Source organism: Mus musculus, chromosome 2, assembly GCF_000001635.26.
Source record: "Mus musculus strain C57BL/6J chromosome 2, GRCm38.p6 C57BL/6J".
NCBI lineage: Eukaryota > Metazoa > Chordata > Mammalia > Rodentia > Muridae > Mus > Mus musculus.
Genome location: NC_000068.7, coordinates 30687197 through 30703583, shown reverse-complemented (window position 1 = coordinate 30703583; position 16387 = coordinate 30687197). Strand labels below are relative to the sequence as shown.

Genomic DNA, 16387 nt, shown 5'->3' with positions numbered 1-16387 from the left:
GGTAGAAGCAAGCAGATCTCTATGAGTTCAAGGCCAGCCTGGTCTATAGAGTTCCAGGACATCCAGAACTTCACAGGGGAATCCTGTGTCAAAAACAAACAAACAAACAAAACCCCCCAAATCCTAAAACATTCTGCCAGATGTGGGAGGGGCTCTGGGATGTGGGAGGGGCTCTGGGATGTGGGAGGGGCTCTGGGATGTGGGAGGGGCTCAGGGAGCCAGGGAACTCCTGTGTGGAGAGCTGCTGAGAGAAAAGAAAAACCCAAAATAAATAAAAATAAATAATTTTGTAAAATACAGTTTTCTCTTTCTTTCTTTCTTTCTTTCTTTCTTTCTTTCTTTCTTTCTTTCTTCCTTTCTTTCTTTCTTTAAGAGACATGGAAATTGAAAGGGTGACTTGGTGAGATGATAGGAAGGTCAGGGGTTGATGGGAAAAAAGAGCGAGTCGGGCCATGAGTGTTACCGGAATATATACTTATGAGATTGTCAAAGGATAAACTAAAAAAAACCAATCAGACACAGAGGGCTCTCCACGTAGGCTCTGCCGCAGCAGCCTTATCCAAGTCTCTCCTCCCCGTGGTCTCTGGAGCCCTGGTCTAGGGGGACATGTGTTTGTGGAAGGGCTTGATGTGTTTGCTTTGGGCAAATCTTTGTCTTTCTCAGCTGCTGTTCTGGTGAGAAGAGATCCTGTAGGCGAGCCAGCAGGAGGGGCAAGCCAAGCTAGGGCCTAGCTGCCTGGGCTTCTCAGCAGTGCTCTGTCACCAGCTCCCCCACCCCCATCCCCGCCCCCGCTAGCCCCCCACCCCCCACCGGGAGCCTACACTCTGTCCTGTTCCAGGGAGAGCAGTTGGTCAGTGGTCCAGGGGGAGAGACTGATTTAATGGTTGTTGCTTTCAAGACAGAACCAGAGATGGCAGAGTTTAAAAAGGCTGGGCAGCCTTGTAGGTAGTGAGTACCCAGTCTGGGAAGGTAATCAAAGGCGAGGTAGGGTGCAGGCTAACATGTGGAGTACAGGCTCTCAGCAAACGAACTGAGAACCAGTGGGGAAGAGTTTGAAGTTCTGTTTTTAATCTCATTTTTAGACACTTTAAATTACGTGTATGTATGTGTCTGTGTGTGACTATGTGCATGTGAGCACAGGTGTCCTTCCTGCCCCAAAGAGGGCACAGGCTTCCCCGAGTGGCTGTTACAGGCTGTTGTGAGACCCTCTGCAAGAGAGCCAAGAGAGCGGTGTGTTCTTAACTACGGAGCCACCTCAGGTCCAGATTATTTTAGTCTTTCTTTTGCAGTGCCAGGGATGGACACTCGTGCCCTGTGTGTGCAGTGGACTTCCATGCCAAGCCTGGGGGTTTTTCAGTGTTGAGATTTCTCACACACTGTGGCCAAGAGGAAGGCTGCATGCTCAGACCCAGGCCCCATGAACCCTAGCGAGGCACACTGGGGTCAAGGTCCTGCCCAGAGACTGCATAATCCCATGAATCCCTTTCTCTTGTAGTTGACTGAAAATGAGTGTTAAACCTTTTATGGTGGGGCTGGGGAGATGGCTCAGTGGGTAAGAGCACCCGACTGCTCTTCCGAAGGTCAGGAGTTCAAATCCCAGCAACCACATGGTGGCTCATAACCATCCGTAATGAGATCTGACTCTCTCTTCTGAAGTGTCTGAGGACAGCTACAGTGTACTTACATATAATAAATAAATAAATAAAAATCTTTAAAAAAAAAAAAAACCTTTTATGGTATAACTATCAGCACCATTGATACTTGACAACGTAGCCTAGAGATAATGGGACATTTCTGGATCAGGCTGTATCTAAGCTTTACTGGATCTCTATCACCCACACGTAAGCCTATGAAGAAGAGCTGAACTTTGCCTGTGACTCTGGGCAAAGCCACTGTGAAATCGATCGATTATGTAATTGTAGAGAGATGAGGGGAGACCCCTTTAGTTTCTGTCCTAGCTCTGAAGCATCCCAGCAGGGTTGAGGGCCCCTGACTATCCATGTAGGAAGCTCAGGAAGAGAACTGGAACACGGGGTAGGGCCAGGAGCAAGGAGAAGCATGTGGCTCCTATCACAAGGCTGTTCCTGAGGGCTAGAGAGCAATAGAACCCAGAAAATGTACAGGGAGGGAATGTCTTTATTTATACCAGGAAAGCAGGCATCTGGCCACAAGAGGTAGAGTGAGATCACTGGCAAGCCAGGCAGCTGCAGAGACCCCCTTCCTCCTCTTCCTCTTCTTCTTCTTCCTCCTCCTCCTCTTCCTTCTCTTCCTCTTCCTCCTGCTCCTGTGTCCCCTATCTTAGTTAGGGTCTCTATTGCTGTGATTAAATACTAAAAGAAACTTGGAGAGGAAAGGGCTTGTTTCAGCTTACAACCACAGATACCAGAGGGGACCACAGTCACCACTGACAGAAGTCAGAGCAGGAACTCAAGGCAGGACACCAGAAGCAGAAGTTGAAAGAGAGGCCGAAGAGGCTGCTTACAGGTTTCCCTCTTGGCTTTCTTAAACCACCCAGAACCACCTGCCCAGTGATGGCCCCGCCCACAGTGAGCTGGGCTCTCCCTCATCAGCCATCAATCAAAAACAATGCTCAACAGACTTGCCCACTGGACAAGCCCATGGAGGCCTTTTCTCAGTTAAGATTCCCAGATGACCCTAGCTTTTGTCAAGTTGATATAAAAATTCATCAGGACATGCCCCTCCCATCTTCCACTGCTCTACACACACACACACACACACACACACACACACACACACTTTTTAAAATAGTATCTGAACACTAAGAAAGTGTTGTTTAAGGAATACAAAGGCCCATGTGTGTGAGACACTGGTCAGGTGGTGTGGCTCCTGAGTGTTCTCTCACCTGTGAACAGGATAATAGGCTGGCTCCTCCGCTGACTTCCAGGAAAAGGGTCAGGGTCAGAGGTTACAGTGGACTGGGGTGGCATTTTATAAACACCATGGTTCCTCAGAGCAGGAACACCTAATCACATTTAGGGTTGAGAAGTCTCCCAAGATTAGTTCCTCCCTGGGACCATAGCAGACCACTGGCTGAATTATTCACCCATCAGGCTGAAATCACAAGCTCAGCACCTGCTGTGGGCAGGGTCAGTCCCTGTTCAGCCCCATGACATACGTGCATACATGTGTCTGTCTGTCTGTCTGTCTGTCTGTCTGTCTGTCTATGGTGTCATATAGACAACAAAGAATTCAGGCTGTCCTTGAATTCTTTGTAGCTGAGCCTGGCCTGAACTCCTCATCTTCCTGTCTCCACCTCTAGTGCCTGGGCTCAGTCTCCCGTTTGCCTGCTAACCTTTGAGCCTCTGAGTTTGGAAGCTGGCCCATCACCCTCAGCAGAACCTACATTGTTTTTTGCCTGTTAGAGGCTTTCCTGTTGTTAGTCTCGGGAACTGGGGTCCAGGACCTGGGCTCCTTCTTTATACACCATCTCTTTGTGCACAAGGCCAAAGTGGGTTAGCATGTCTCCTCTTTTCTTTCCCACGTATGCTGGTGGGGACCCAAGCAGGGCTTAAAGTCCCCTAAAGTCACCAGTATTTCCATTTCCTTTTAAAGGCAAGCTGGAGAGTGCTGAAGTCATCACCTGTGTCCCATTGGTCAGATGTGATCACATGACTACCCCTAGCTGCAAAGGAGGCTGGGACATGTAGTACTTAGCCTGGCAACAAGGTACCTCATTGGAACTGGGGGCGGGGAGCTCTATTCTATATTACCAAAGGTGAAATGGTAGAGAGAATACTGGGCAGAAGGCCCACAGGTTCGGGTGACACCGCACGGCATAGGGACGCACAGGCTGAGGTCACTGGCTTTACAGCTGAGTCCTTCACGTTTTCAGGGACACAGTCCTTAGGCTTGAGCCTGGGATGGTTTTGGCTGCTTCGTAGGGGCATTATTCCATGTCTTGTACCCTCTAGGTGACAAAGAGACTGATTAGAGGCAGCAGTTACAGGCTAGTGCTCAGGACCCTCTGCCACGTGCAGAGAAATCCTTAGATTTCTAATCTCCTTCAAAGAGAAAATAGGACAGAGACTTTAAACGCCTCATAGCTCTGCATCTGACCTGAAGCCCAGAGAGGTGTCTTTGCTGACTCGATCCTAAACACTCCAATCTGGGCTTAAGGCCCAGCCCACAGGGAACAGGCAGGGAGCAGAAATGAAGGAAAGGCTCTCCCGTGTCCCAACAGAGCTGGCTCGCTAGCCACAAAGTGCCTCTCTATACTGTAGACACTAGACCCATGATCAGGAGCAGCCTCCCCACACAGATGGACCCTCACTCTTCCCAGCATGGGAGCCTGGTTCCTGGCCACAGGTAGAGTGATAATGGAATCCAATTTAGTCTCAGTCTCATCCGTCTTAGGCATCAGTGAACAGCCCAGGTCAGGAGCCCCTGGACAGAGCCACAGGACTTCTCCAGGAAGGTTGACAACCAGTTTTGATTTTTTTTTTCTTTTTCCTCAGACCTTGGCTTTCTGCCTTCTGTACAAACCTCCCTACTGGTGACACCCTTCCAGCCAGCAGGGTGCACATTAGTCTGCCAGTGCCCTGAAGCCACCAGGTTCCCATGGCCTTCTGCACCCCAGTATTTTGCTGCCAGTCATGTCTGAGTGGCATGCTGACAGACAGGAATGCCAAACCTTTCCTTCATTGCTGCAGACACAATGCCCAGGCCTGGGGCATAGCACCCTGAGGATTCCTGGTCGATGCTGGGTGATGAATGAATGAGTGAGTGAATGAGTGATTGGCAGGTGAATGAATGAACTCTGCCATCAGTCTAGGAATGTGTGCTTAAGTAAGGCTTATGTATGGGAGTGAGAATCCCACCTCTGTGGGTCACTGGCTGGGCCACCAGAGTGACACTGTGTTCTCCGGCTTCTGCTTCCTCCCCTGAGAAACTGGCATTAACAGCACCTCACAGGAGACAATAAGATTTCAGAGCATGGAGTAGACCCTGATATCCTGTATTACTGGCCACCCTGAAGCGACACTGGGGCTGCTTCTACAACCCAATGTCAAAATCCTCCGGCCTAGCTGACTTAAGGGTGGGAAGAGATGACAGAAGTTTTTCCTGGGCCAGTGAGATGGCTCAGCAGGTAAAGGTGCTTGCTGCCAAGCCTGACAACCTGAGTTCTATCCTGAGGACCCACATGGTGGGAGGCTGGAACCAAGTCCTGCAAGCTGTCTTCTGACCTTCACTTGTTGTGTATACATACATACTTACTTACATACATACATACATACTACATGAGATGAAATTTAAAACTTTCCATTCACCCATTGATTAACTCACACATTCATTCATGCCCAGGATGAGCCACCAAATATTTTCTGCACATTCTTGGTGCCAGCTGTATGCTGGTGGAGGCAGGCAGGACTAAGTCCTGGGCTAAGCAGATACCACCATGGCCATCCTCTGTATGGAGGGAAATGGCAGAGACCCTCTGCAGCCAGAGATCTGTGACTCATCTGGCCTCCTGTCCACCAGGCCATTTCTTATCTCTTATCCTTCCTGGGAAGGGGCCCTGCCAGACCCTGCTGTGACCTGGCAGCCAGGCCCTACCCCTGCTGCATTTCCTCCCATCCTGGTGCCACCAGCTCCTGTGATTCTGTGGATCACTGGTGACCATGGCCGTGGGGTGACTTTAACCCCTACAAGGTCTGGGCTAAATCCAACTTCCCCTATGATGTGAGAGGTAGGTGAATGCTGGGAAAGGCTGCGGTAGAGCTCGATGGAAAGTGCTTCATGGAAGAGCATGAAGAAGGGGCAGGCCTGCATAGCAGACCCTTGGGCAGCAGAGGATCTCTCTCTCTCTCTCTCTCTCTCTCTCTCTCTCTCTCTCTCTCTCTGTGTGTGTGTGTGTGTGTGTGTAGCCACACAGTGTATCATGGCTTGTGTGTTCAGGTCAGAGGACAGCTTTCAGACGTTGGTTCTGTCTCAGCAGTAATTGCCTTAACTGACTGAGCCATCTTGCTGGCCCAGAGCTAATCTGTTCTAAGGGCACAGTATCCACAACTCTGCCCTGTCTGAAAGACCCTGCTTCTCAGCTAGTGGGACTGGGATTCTAACACTTAACCCTGGGGACACGATGAAGCAACACCCCTAGAACCTCTTGACCATACTCCCATTCTGCCACCTTTACCATGGAAACCAACACAGGTGTGCTCCTTGTTGGTACCACAGCATCAGCAGCTTCTGTCAGTCATTTTCAAACTGCCTGACATCCTTATGAATCCCAAGACCATCTCTAGGTCTGCTTCACACACAGACTCCCAGGGGAGACATCTGATTAGCTTAATGCTTGTCTTGCTCCTCTGGTGTGGTAGTGGCAGCCATGTCCTTTGCTTATCCAGTGTGCACTGTAGCTTTGTAAAGCCCCACTTTGTGGGCAGAGAGTTTAGGCCTCGGCATCAGCTTCTGGGAAACACAGAGATCTGGAAACCTCACAAATACAGGGGAGATCTGGAAACCTCACAAACAAAGATTCTGGTGCCTTCTGGAACCTGCTGGTTCACAGTGCTTCTGTACAAACACATGCACACAAACATGTACACATACACATGTACACACAGACATGTACACATACACACATGCACACAAACATGTACACATACACAGTACACACAAACATGTACACATACACACATGTATACAAACATGCACACATGCACACATGTACACAAACATGTACACATACACATATACACACATGCACACATACACATGTACACACAAACATGCACACATACTCATTTACACACAAACATCTACACATGCACACACGCATACAAACATGCACACATACACATGTGCACACAAACATGCACACATACTCATGTACACACAAACATCTACACATGCACACATGTATACAAACATATACACACACATGTGCACACAAACATGGTACATGCATGCCACGGCACTGCCCACACATACTCCATGTTAAACGTATGTGCACACACATACATACACACACAGCCTGCACACACATACATACACACACAGCCTGCAGTGGCTGGGAGGCTGCACTGCTTGCACATACATGCCACAGTGTACATGCTTCAGACGTGTGCTATGATGGAGTCAGAGAGCACCAGCCCTGGGGACAAGGCAGTATGTGAGGATATGCAACAGCACTTGGAAGAGAGGGATGCAGAGACTTTATCTCTGACCCCCCCCCCAATCCAGTGTGAAGCCCACCATCCTTACTGCCCTCTTCCCCTTCCCACACACGTGCCAGTCAATCCCTGGTCTGAATCTTTTCTGTCAGTTAGTTCACCCTGCCGGTTGCCAAGCCGTTCCAGCCCCCATCTGTAGAGGCCCCCTTGATAATATGGCTGCTTCCACCTTTGCCCCTGCAGTCACTTTCACTCACGCCAGCCAGAGAGATGTTTCTGGAAAGTGCTTCTAAACGTGCCACTCCCCTGCCTAAAGCCTTCCATGGACTCTCAGTAGGACACTGAAAATGTCTACAAGCCTAGTGTGTCCAGCCCTCACCGACTTTCGCCTCCCAGGACTCTCCACTTCTGAAACACCCCCCTTTCAAGGGTCTGGTTTTTCTCTGCTGTCGGCCCAGCCGGGACTCTTGCATATGCCTCCCGTCTCTGTCTCCAGGGCACCAGGGCACCTTCAGCTTGGAGCCTCAGGTTAGACCTCTCCAGCCTCTCTTGACACCTGCCCCGATAGGCTGGCTCAGCAGTCTCCTCCCAGGCCCTGGGCTGCCCTGGCTCTCCTCCTACAGCAGTGCCCTGCTTTGGAAGGGCACTTGGAAGGGCATTAAGGGCAGAATGGCCAGAGCTCTCTAGCTAGACAGCCACTGGTGGGTCTCTCTGTGTAGCTCTTGCTTCTAATTGCTACAAACCTGAATGCTGTGTGAGCCCAGAGGCAAAGAAAGCATAGTAAGGGGTTCTCAGGCTGGCCCAGCCCCAGGGGAGGCTCTGTATTTGTCTCATTCCTTGTCTGTGACCGGAGGTGGGGACTGACACAGCCCCTCCCTTGAGGTAATGTCTGTGCATCCTCCTTGAAGGCTCTGTGCAGAACAAGTGAGGTCTGATGGATACCTCCCTCACTGTCAGTCATGCACCCAGTGAGCAGAGGGTGGGAACCCCTCTGGCCTGGCAGAGGACAGCAGCACCAGCAGAAGAGCCAGTCCCAGCTCAGGAAAGGAAGAAATGGCCCCCTGCTTGCTTTGAACTGGGTTGGTGGCTTAGGCTGGAAGGCCAGACCACCATCCACTGAAGACTCCCTGGACTCAACCTGCCAGCCTCAGTGCTCTGTTTCTCCCTCTTGGGGTGGCCCTGCTAGATAGCTCTGGCCACCTGGACTGTGCCAGGTTCTCAGGCTTGGAGTGAGGCCAAGGAGGCTGCTTCCCTGAACCCCAGGCAGCTGGGCAAAGGTACCCAGAGTCTCAAAATCCAAAGGCAGATGGGTTCTAACTGAGGACTGGGGGGGGGGGGGCATCCTAGGTTTCCTTCAGTGAGTTCTGATAGGCCCCAACAGGCTGCTCTTCCAAAGGACCAGGGTTCGATTCCTAGCACCCATGGGATAGATCATAACTGTCTGTAACTCCAGTTGCAGGGGATTACACACACACACACACACACACACACACACACACACACACACACAGTGGGCAGGGCACCAATGTACATAAAATAAAAAAGTAAATAGTTAAAAAAAAAAAAAGCAAAAACAAAACCCAGTATAGTACTGGCATAAAAACAGACAGGTTGATCAGTGGAATCGAACTGAAGAACCAGAATTAAATGCACACATTTACCAGGTAAGACTCGGAGGCCCAGGACCAGCAAGCAGCATCCCTGAGAGCAGGGTAGCACAAACTCAGGCAAACCATACTCAAGGGTGCTAGAGTCATACAGGGGCCACAGGATATCCTGCAATGTTCCCCTCACTGATCCCACCCTGGCCACTGGACCTTTGCACGTGCTAGGGCCTCTCTTCCCTGTGTGACTGTACAAGTAGGGACCTGTGCGGCTGGAACCTCTATTTTCCTTTGTTCACCCAGGAAGCAATCAGCCTGGCCCAGTGGGATTCCCGAGCCCCTCTGTAGTCCTTCTCAGGCCCCCAGCACCCTCAGAACTGCACTCTGCTTTCATAGATCAGGTAGCATTTTCTAGAGTGTTGGAGAAATCTGAGCAAGCAGGCTATGCTCTCTCATGCTCCGCAGCTTCTGGAGTGGTGGGCACACCTTGGGCTGCTTCCGGGATTTGTGTTGTATCAATAGTGGCGCCCTGAGCATCCATGACCCTTCTTTGTACGGACATTGGTTTTCCTATCTCTGACACACTTACCTAGGAGTGGAATGATTGGGGTAAATAACTGTGTATTCTAATTTTTAGGTGTGATGCTGGATTTGAACCCAGGGCTCCCTCTAATTCTAGGCAAATGCTCTACCTCTGACAATACACCTCCCAGCCATAGTTTAACATTTGAAAAAGATGTCAACCGGTTCCTAAAGTGGCCTGGTCACTTCCCCAGGCTGTGTGTGTGTGTGTGTGTGTGTGTGTGTATGTGGTGGAGGTGGAGGTGACAGGCTGGGGATTGGATCCTCTTCCCTTCCTGTCAAGGCTGGACCCCTGCTAACCCAGTCTCTTCTAACCTTGCTCATCTGGCTGCTAGCTGGAGAGGAGCCAAGGACAGCAGGGGTCTGGCTTTCTCCAGCAATCCAGCCGAGTCTTCTAGGCTCTCAGGGCTTAGAGAGAGGTTCAGGCTCGCTCACGGTGGGTCTTTAAGCCAGCCCCTGTGCACCTGTCTCCTGCTGGGTCTCCCTGGTAATAACAAAGGCTGAGGGGGATGGACAGGGTGTTGGGGTCTCCTTGGACACCTGGCTAAAGCTGGTGTGGGGTGGGTGGGCGCACGCAGGGGGAGGCAGCTGCTCTCACGCGGCTGGGAGAGAAGAAAGGAGGCGCTGGCAGAACCCAGGCGGAGGGCGGATACCTACACCGAGCCGGGGGAACCGAGACTAGGAGCAGAAACTCTCTCCTAGCAGTCCCGGGAGGGGCGCGGGCTCCTCATTAAAACCGCAACCCGGAGCCGGGCCGCAGCGCGCAGAACCGGGCTGCAGGCGGCCTCCCGCGCACCGGGGCCCGCGCCGGCTCCAGCCGCCCGCGGCCGACCTCGCGCGTCCTCAAAGCCAGCCTGTCCCACTTCCCCCGCCGGTTGCTACAGCAACTGAGCTCTGAGTAATCAGCTGCACCGTGACCTTTCTTCCCCGGGAGAGAGAGAGAGAGGGAGGGAGGGAGGGAGAGAAAGAGAGAAAGAGGGAGGGAGGGGAGGAGGGAGTTGGAGGGAGGATGGAGAGAGGGAGAGGAGGGATGAGAGAAAATGGAGGGGGGAGGGATGAGAGAGGATGGAGGGAGGATGGAGAGAAGGAGAGGGAGGAGGGAGGAGAGGATGGAGGGAGGAGGAAGGATGTTGGAGAGAAGTGGAGAGGAGGGAGGGAGGGAGGCAAGCAAGGAGGGAGGGAGGAGTCGGAGAGGCTGAGCGGCTGGTCAGAGCTGTAAAGACACCGCAGCTGGGGTCTGGGGCCGTGTGGGGAGGGGCTGGCAGCCAGAAGGCAGGAGAGAGGAGGGGAGGGAACTGGCAGCGCCGTGTTGGAGGAGGGGGAGCCGGGAACCGACCTGGACAGATTCCTGCCCCTCCTCATCCTCCCCCAGGGGAGGTGAGGGAGCTGAGAAAGACTGGCAGGACCCCTTTCCTACAGACCTGACCTCCCTCCCATTCCCCAGATAAGACAACCGAGGCGAAGGCACCCGGCCCCTCACTGCAGGGAGCTGACCGAAGGGTTGGGGGTGGAGTCCTAAGAGCTCTCAGCACCCCACTTCCACCTGCCCTCTGGCCTCAGTTTCTCTGGTGGTGGAGTGTGGCTCCCCAGGGCACAGAGCTGGCTGCCTAGCCTCACCCAGGTAGAGAGAACCCGACAGCCTTTCACACCAGATATTGACTTGAATTCTCTGAAGGCAGCTGGAGGGAAGATGTGAAGGCTGGGGCTGAAGCGTTGGAGAAGGGGTGGACAGTCATAGCGGCCACGGAGGTCTGGAGAGCCAGGGACAGGACACAGCCACGACTCTCTCAGACATGGCAGGAAATCTTCCCTGGTCCCCAGAACTCATCTCCACTCCTCCTCGGCATGCTGCCCTGGGGTTGGTGCCAGCACCAGGCCTGTCACCCACAGGCCCTGGGGACCTGCCAGCCGCCTGTTTACCAGACACGCCAGCCCCCAGTCACAGCCGGGCCTCGGAGAAGGGAGTGGGGGAGGGATGACAGATGGCGGAGGTGCCTTTCTAACCAGAGTCGGAGACAGTTGAGGAACAAGAGAAAGCCCTCAACCCCAGAATCCCCCAGTCCCCACTATGTACAGGAACACAGGAACACCCTGGCCAACCTCAGATCAAAATGGCTCCAGACCTAATAGCCTGTCATTTGTACTGACAGCTCAATCACCCTTGTGGCAGCTTCCTGAGGGAAGAGGTCTCCAGCAAGCAGCAGGAGACCCACCATCTGAGTAGAACTTCTGGGGTGCTCAAAATAGGTCAGGATCAAAGACTAGGAGAAGGCAGGCACCCCCAGAGCCTGCCTGATGGGGTGGAGTTTTTCTTGATTGTTTCCTTTATGTCTAGGGGTAGACCCAGGGCCTTGCACCCTGAGCTACAGCACCACCAGACAACTGTGTTTCACCTCTTGCTCTGCCTCATAAGGGCCTCCAGTCCCTCTCCTGCCTTCAAGCAACTGCAACATCTTCCAAAGTTCTGGCCTCAACTTCTGAGGTCTAACCGGATGGCACCAGGGTCTGCACTGCAGTCCCCAGAAGGCCAGGATGGGCCTGGAACCCACTTTGGTTTTCTTGGGGGTCCAGTGCTCATGGTCTTGTGTACTCCCCTTGTATGTGTGCAGCAGTCAGAACAACCTCAGGGGTTGGTCCTTGCCTTCCGGCTGGGACTGATGAAACACTACGGATGAAAACCAAGTTGAGGGGGAAAGGGTTCCACGTCCGTGACTTCTGCTTCCACGTCCTTAGTTTGTCCTGGAAGGAAGTCAGGACAGAAACTCAAACAGGGCAGGCACCCAGGGCAGGAGCTGAAGCAGAAGCCTTGAAGGAGTGCTGCTTACTGGCTTGCTGGGCGTGGCTTGCTCTCTTAGGAAACCCAGGACCACCAGCCCAGGGTTGGCTCCACCCACACATGTGCCCAGCCCGCCCACATCAATCACCAAATAAGGAAATTCTCTTCTGGCTTGCTGCCAGAGTGTCAAGTTGACATAAAACTAGCCAGGGCTGTGGTGGCACACGCCTTTAATCCCAGTACTCAGGAGGCAGAGGCAGGCGGATTTCTGATTTCGAGGCCAGCCTGGTCTATAGAGTGAATTCCAGGACAGCCAGGGCTACACAGAGAAACCCTGTCTCTAAAAACAAAACGAAACACAACACACTAGCCAGCTCACCTTCCACGTGTTTTGAGACGGGGTCTTGCTCCCTGCAGCGAATGCCCAGGCTGGTCAGTCCTTGAACCTCCTGGGCTCCTCGCCACTTCCCATCTCTCTAAAGAATACTGAGATTATAGATGCGCTACTACTGTGTGGGCTCTGGGGGTTCAAAATCCTCATGCCTTGGCCCTGCATGGCAAGCACTTGCCCCCTAAATCATCTCCCTCCCTCCCCTCCCCTGTTGAGAAGGGGATTCCCAGGCTAGCCTCCCTCTCGATGGCGGCTAGCTAAGGACGCCTTTGAACTTCTCTCTCCTTCTTCTACTTCCCAGAGTGATAGGACTGAGGCCTGTGCCACCCAACCAGTTTATCCAAGTCTGGAGACCCAGCTCAGGGCTTCATGCGTGCTAGGCAAGCCCTGAGCCCGGTAGGGATGATCAGCCCGGTGGGGATGAGTCCTTCTCCAGTCCCTTAATCCACTTTTGACTTTAGAGACAGCCTCCTAGCTCCAGCCTGAATGAACCAGGCTATTCCCACACGTGGGTGTTCTCTGCTGGATTGTGCTGTGAGCACAATTCCCAGGAAATGTTTCCAGGAACTGTACAGCAGGGCCTTGTGGGCACAGGAAAGAGGAAGCTAATCACAGGACAGGATGCAGCAGGGTGGGGCTTGGAGGGCGTGGTGTTGCCAGGTCATGGTGATGAGGACACACAGGGGCTGTGTGTGTGCGCGTGAGGACACACACACACGCGCACGCACACACACACACACACACGCACACGTGCATGCACAAGAGTGTGGAGGGAGGGGACACCTTCTCTTGTCCTCCACCTTAGTTTTGAGACCAGATCTTTCACTGAACCCAGTGCTCACCAGTTGGCCAGACTGACCGACAGAGCCCAGGGATGGACCTGCCTCCCTCCCTGCCACAGTTGGGGACTGTGTGTGGCCACACACAGCTTTTTAAAATGTGACTCTAGGGTTCCAAACTCAAGTCAGTCTACTTATTAACAACAGGGCCCTTACCAACTGAGCCATCTCCTCGGCCTCAGTCAGGGGTTCCTGAGGGTCAGAACTCTGTGTGTGTGTGTGTGTGTGTGTGTGGTGTAGTGTGTACATGTGTGGTGTGTGTGTACAGTTTGTGTATGTGTGGAATGTATGTGGTATATGTACGTGTAAGGGGTGTATGTGTACTGTGTATCTAGTTTGTGAGTGGGGGTATGTGTGGGAAGGATGTGGTTGTAGGGTGTGTGTATGTGTAGTGTAGGTGTGTGTAGTGTATGTGTGGTGTGTAGTTTGTGTGTGTGGGATATGCATGGGATGTATGTGGTATGTAATATGTGTGTGGTGTGTGGGCATGTGTGTAGTGTGTATATATGTGTGGTGTGTGTCTAGTTTGTGTGTGGGGGCATGTGTGGGATATATGTGGTAGGTAGTTGTGTGTGTGTGTGTGTGATATGTGTGAGTATAGTGTATATGTGTGTGGTGTGTAGTGTGTGCGTAGTGTGGAATGTATGTGGTGTGTGTGAAGGGTGTATTGTAGTGTGTGTGGTGTGTGTATAGTTTGTGTGTGGAGGTATGTGTGGGATATATGTGGTGTGTAGTGTGTATAGTATGTGTGTATAGTGTGTATGTGTAGTATGTGTGTATAGTGTGTATGTGTAGTATGTGTGTGTGTGTGTGTAGTATGTGTGTATAGTGTGTATGTGTAGTATGTGTATGTATAGTATGTGTGTGTGTGTGTGTGTGTGTGTGTGTGTGTGTGTGTAGTATGTGTGTGTATGTATAATGTGTGTGTCTGTTGTGTCCGGCCAGCAGATCACAGCCTGGGTTCTAGCCTGGAAAGGCATTTTGGAAACCTGGAAGAGAAGAAGGGCTAGGCAACGAGAGAAAGAGATGCAGCTAAGACAGGCATTCTGATCAAAGCTCAAATTTACTGTTCTGCACGCAGTTATGAAGCAGGGGAAGGGGCCCGATTCCCACCAAATAATCTCAGAGTCCAGTAGCAGGGTGACCACGAGTATGGCTCCAAGCAGCAAAGCAGCAGGTTCCAGCAGTGGGCGTGGCAGAACGATTGATCGGGAAGCTCCACCCCTGAGCAAGCAGGTTTCAGGCTGGGGGAGGGGAGACTACATGTGTCCACATGCTATTGCCCTTTGTAGACACACCAGGAAGCTGAGACCCAGATGACCTCTTCCAGGTCCCATCATGACAAACAAAGCTACCATTTTCTGAGTGTGGTCTTCACTGGCGATCAGGGTCACCCCCATGTACAGATTCCTCCTTCCATCTTTCTTCCCACCTTCTCTGCTCTCATTTACCCAGTTCCCACCTAGGCATTCACCTCAGCATCCAGTCGTCCAACCAGCCATTTACCCACCTCCTCAAGACCTCAATTCACTATCTCCAGACACACCCACCCACCTACCATCTACCTTCCTATCTGCCCACCCATCCATCCATCCAGTCCCCATCCATCTACCCAGGTGTCCACCCACTCGCCACTCACCCAGCCATCCTCTCCCACCTTTTACCTGTCCACTTATGTTTCCACCCACCCTTCATCCACACATTCTGATTTTATTTCACAGCCATTCTGAGCCTTGTTCCCGTAGTTTGGAACATGCTTTGATGAGTGAGATGCCAATCCTGGGCCCTGCTGGACAACACCACCTTCTCTCAGTTTCGTGGCCACTCTGCCTGGTCCCAGAAAGGCTGCATCTCAGGGACAGGAAGTCCACGCTGCCACTTTCCCAGCACATCTCCCCTGGATGGGAACTGACCTCTGGTCTCCCTTTCTCTGAGGACATTGGATGCTTGAGAAGTTGGGTAGTCAGGACCATCCATGACCTAAGGATGAAAGGGAGAGATGGCAGCCTCTATCAGAAAACTGCTTAGAAAGCTGCAGGAGGGCTGCAGCGATGGCTCAGCAGTTAAGAGCACTATCTGCTCTTCCAGAAGTCTTGAGTTCAATTCCCAGCAACCCACATGGTGGCCCACAACCATCTGTAATGAGATCTGATGCCGCCTTCTGGTGTGTGTGAAGGCAGCGATGGTATACCCACATGCATGAAACAAAGAAATAAATCTTAGAACGAAAGAAAGAGAGAGAGAAAGAGAGAGAGAGAGAGAGAAAGAAAGAGAGAAAGAGAGAGGGAGCTGCAGGAAATCCTGTAGGAGCAGGCAGGAGAAGGGGGGGGGTTTCTTGGGGTACCCACCACATGCCCCATTAGGTTGTTCCTCTCTTTGTGACCCTGATGCCCCAGCAATTCTATACCAGTGTTCTGGCCCCCTGAGCACCCTCTCTGATGAGAGAGCTGAAGTTCAGAGAGGGCCAGCAACTTTCCCAAGGCCACACAGCTCTCACTACAGCTCTGAACAACAGCTAAGCCAAAGTTTGGGGCTTTCCCCTTGTCTCCTCACCCTGAATATGTCCCTTCAAGGTGAGGAAGGAGGAACTGCCCTTCTCTGCCCCTTGGGCAGCTCTTAAAACTTCTGTATTTAATCTATGGATGCCTGGCCCTCTTGGCTTCCAGCAGGGGTCCTGCTACTCAACTCCTGGCCTAGCCTGGTTTTATCCCAGGCTTCAAAATGAGCCCAGGCCCAGAGCGGGGCTGCAGCTCTGCAAGCTGGCTGGGGAGGCACGAGCGTGGCTGTCAGCAGCGTTCCCTCGTCAGCGCCGGCCCCAGCCTCCCCGCTTAAAGATCGCCTCGGGCGCTCTCTTAAAGACGCGAATGCTGCTGCTGACATTTGGGAGATCCTGGCAGCCGATCAAACCCAAGCTGAAAATCGGAGCTGCGGGGAGGGGCGGGCACCAGGCGGCGGGGTCCCGAATGCCTGGGCCTGACAGGGCCAAGGGCGCAGAGTTAGGGCAGGACTTGGCTGAGGCTATACCTGCCGACCGGCCCAGCCCATCTGGGTGCTCTTTGAGA

At 52.5% G+C, this 16387-nt stretch overlaps 1 long non-coding RNA gene across 1 annotated transcript; it reads right to left on the bottom strand.

Moving 5' to 3' along the window:
- Positions 1-14540: 14540 nt before the first annotated feature.
- On the bottom strand, positions 14541-16387 carry LOC115489511. Its single transcript, XR_003954019.1, has 3 exons — positions 15879-16387; positions 14990-15305; positions 14541-14569 (listed from the first exon to the last, which is right to left on the bottom strand). It is a non-coding gene; the product is annotated as an uncharacterized LOC115489511 (long non-coding RNA).